This window comes from Myotis davidii, unplaced genomic scaffold (genome assembly GCF_000327345.1).
Source record: "Myotis davidii unplaced genomic scaffold, ASM32734v1 scaffold573, whole genome shotgun sequence".
NCBI lineage: Eukaryota > Metazoa > Chordata > Mammalia > Chiroptera > Vespertilionidae > Myotis > Myotis davidii.
Genome location: NW_006285997.1, coordinates 5207619 through 5211535, shown reverse-complemented (window position 1 = coordinate 5211535; position 3917 = coordinate 5207619).

Below are 3917 nucleotides of genomic sequence, written 5' to 3'. Positions count from 1 at the left end.
GTCAATATTCTTGAATTTGTTAAGGTTTATTTTTTGTCCTAACATGTGGTCTGTCATTGAGAATGTTCCATTTGCACTTGAGAACAATATATATTCTGCTGCTTTGAGATTAAATGTTCTGTTAATATCAAATACATCTGACCCAGTGTGTCACTTAAAGCTGCTGTTGCCTTGTAGACTTTTTGTCTGGACGATCTATCCATTGATGTCAGTAGGGTGCTCAAGTCCCCTACTATGACTGTATTGGATCTCTTCCTTAGAGTCCTCCAATATTTTAAAAAATATATTTATGTGGACCTATATTGGGTGCAAATATGTTTAAGAGGGTTATATTCTCTGGTTGGATCATTCTCTTTAGTATTATGTAGTGATCTCCTTTGTTTCTTATTATGACCTTTGTTTTGAAGTGTATTCTTTCAGAATACACTTATTGCTACGCAGCTGTTTTTTGTTTTCCTTTTGCATTAAAAGTTTTTTTTCCATTCTTCACTTTCATCCTGTGTGTCTTTTCTTCTGAGGTGGGTCCCTTGTAGGCAGCATATATGTGGATCATGTTTTCTTCTGCATTCACCTGCCCTATGTCTTTTGATTGGAGCATTTAATCTATTTACATTTAAGGTTATTGTTATTATTAAGTATTTATTGCCATTTTCATTCTTTCTGCTTTTGTTCCTCTTTCTCTCTCTTTCTTCTTCTTCTTACAGCAGTCTCTTTATCATTTCTTGCAATGCTGGTTTGGTAGTGTTAAACTTCTTTAGCTTTTGTTTGTTTGCTTTTGTAAGTTCTTTATTTTACCTTAATTTTGAATGATAGCCTTGCTGGATAGAGTAGTTTTGGTTTCAGATCTTTGCTTTTCATTACTTTGAATATTTCATGCTATTCTTTTCTAGCAGATTGTGTTTCTGCTGAAAAATAATCTGATAGTCTTATGGCAGCTTCTTGTAGATAACTTTCTGAGTCTCTCTGATGCCTTTAAGATTCTTTCTTTGCCTTTTAATGTTTGTCATTGTAATTATTCTGTGTCTTGGTGTGGGTCTCTTTGGATTCATCCTGTTTGGGACTTTCTGTACTTCCTGAAATTGTGTTACTTTTCCCCCCCCACCAAGTTAGGGAAGTTTTATGTCATTGTTTTTTCAGATTCTTTATCCTTTACTCGTTTTATTCTCCCCCTGGTATCCCTATGATGCAGATGTTGTTATGTTTCATATTATCCCAAAATTCCTTTAAACTATCCTAAGGCTTTTAAATTATTTGTTCTTATTGATGCTCAGATTGCGTGATTTTTTTTCTACTTTGCTTTCCCTTCTCCCACCAAACTGAGATCTGTGGTAGTATCAGAGACCTGGCTGGAGTGGTTTAAACAGACTCCCCTTTGGGATGGTGCCCATAGCTTGAGGGAGAGGGGGAAGGCACTTCCCCTCTTTTGCAGGGCTGCACTGGTAGAACTAACTGGGGAGGTTGGCTCTGGTTCCTTGCAATGTGGTCACAGGGACCAGGACATGCCTGTCTGTCTCCTGGACAGAAGCTCACCCTGGAGACCCAGCCAGAAGGCCTCAGCTCTGCCTATCTCCATGGCACCCCTTTGCCACCACACCAAATAGGAAGGGATAAAAACATCAGCCCCACTCGGCACTCCAACCTTTCAGTGCAACCTGCCCCTCCTAGGCAGGGTCTCCACCAAGGCTTAGACCAGGCCAAATGTCCAAGTCCTCAGTGCCATCAGACCAAACCTTATGGGAACAGATTTTCAGCCAAAGATGTCTGTTCCCCTTTGCCTGGAGTTGCAGCAGGGTGGGGCAGACCCAGCTATTCTGTAGGTGGGGGGGGGGAAGGGCACTGCCCATGCACTCCAGGTGGGCAAGACCAAACCTGTTTCCTAAGCCACACTGTGCAGCCCCCATCCTACTCTCGGCCCAAAGTTCTTCCAGAGACTAAAGGGTTCCTCAGATTCAGGGCTGGGTAGACCCATGAGATCCCTCCACATGGCCCCTTCCACAGTCACAGGTCAGGGCAAATTTCCCAGGTTGGTGTTATAACAAAGAAATAACTCTTTGCCTGAGATAGTGCTGTCTGAGTCTCCCAGGTGGACTGAATCATCACTGATTCCCACCTCCCAGTGCTACGCCAGCTCCCCTTCCTTTCTCTCTTTCTCTGCTTTGGGGATCCCTGGGTGGAGCTGAGACCCCATATTCCCAGGAGGCAGGGGCTTCCAATGCCGCACTTTCCCTCCAATTGCCTAGCCACACAGGTCCATGAGTTGGCTCACCTCTCTGCATCTCCTCCTGTCCCTTCTCCATGCTCCCTGCTCACAGTATTTCAGATCAGCCACACCTCAACTGGTTTTTCAAGCTAAATGCTCTGCAGCTCAGTAGCAAGTCCAGTCTGGTGTTGGGAGCAAGCAGACAGAGCTTCCAGCTACACTGCAGCCATCTTGGAATCTCCTTAATTCATTTATGGTGGCCCTTCTAATTCATACTGATTTCACTCACCATTCCCATCATTTTGAACTTTAACAGAGAGGGAACTTCTTGGTAAGTGGCTATGAAACAATGAACAACAAAATTCTACAAGACAGAAAGTATAAAAATGTGAGTTTTTTTCTCCTCCTGGCACAGAACATTTGCTATGGGTAAAGGAAAGAACTGTTGAGTGAAGGATTACTAAAAAATGGGGATAGTCTAGTAGAACTCAGCCTTGAAGTAAGATCTTTCTTGCCTAAAACCAAGAATATTTGTAATACCCTTTCTACCACATAAGTGCAAAAAGAAAGAAGGCTTTTTTTTTCTTGCATAGATTTGACAAAGAGCAACCACAATGGTAGAGAATTATTCCCCACTGATCATCATTGCTCAGATATGTTAGGATACTCATCTCTTTATTAGGAGTTCAGAATAAAATCATTACTGAAGTAAAATTGGCATTCAAGAACAGAAACTACGTTATAACCTATCTTTTCCCCTCTCTTCTCAGTGAATCCACTCAGCCCAAGATCCATCCCCAGAGGGCAGTCACAAGTTTTATTTTATGAATAAGGAGAAAACAGATGAACTCAGAGCAGCTATTATACAGGATTATTAGGGGCTTATAAAGTGGTTTACTGTAAATAGAAGAGCTGAGACACTTCAACTTCTTTGAACTAGGAATACAGGGATAATGAGGCAGTTGGCTTCTCTTCAATGAGAGTTGAAGTTCTCATAACGCTGAATAGGAGAGGGAGTTAGGGTAGACAAAATAAGCCATAGGCAAACTAAACTGACCAGGGACAGAAGTAGAAGATATGCAGTACAGAAAATGTATGGAGTAAAGGGTATAGAAACCTGTTGATATCACAACAGGAAAAAACAAATAACACCAACAAATAGGATCCCAGAGAAGCTGAGTTGTAGCAATCAAGAAATCCAGGAATACTAGTGTCAATATACAGACTCCTGCTGCTGAAGTCTTGAAAACATCCCCAGACTCAGAGGTTCTTAGAGTGTCTGTGGCACTTGCTTCAATTATAGCTCCCAGGTACCCACCATGCCTGTTATCACCCTCCATGAGTATTGGCTCCCTTATCACTCCATGTATGTCCTAGGTAAATGGTTTGTTTAGTTGAAACATTTACCTGAGTGAGTCTTTAAAACTTGCAACCAAAAGAGATAATAATATTTTGTATCTTAGCTATGTGTTTGGCCACATTCAAATCCTATATAATAAAGAGCTAATATGCAAAGTGACTGAACAGCTGAACAATTGTCCAGACAACATTCCGGACAACCGTCTGGATGACCTTCAGATGAAGCAGGGGCTGCAGGGGCTGCAAGGTCGGCTGAGGCTGTGAGGGGCTGTCAGGGCTGGACAAGGCTGCAAGGGGCTGCAAGGGGCTGCAAGGGCCGAGCCCCTTGCACGAATTTTGTGCATCGGGCCTCTAGTAT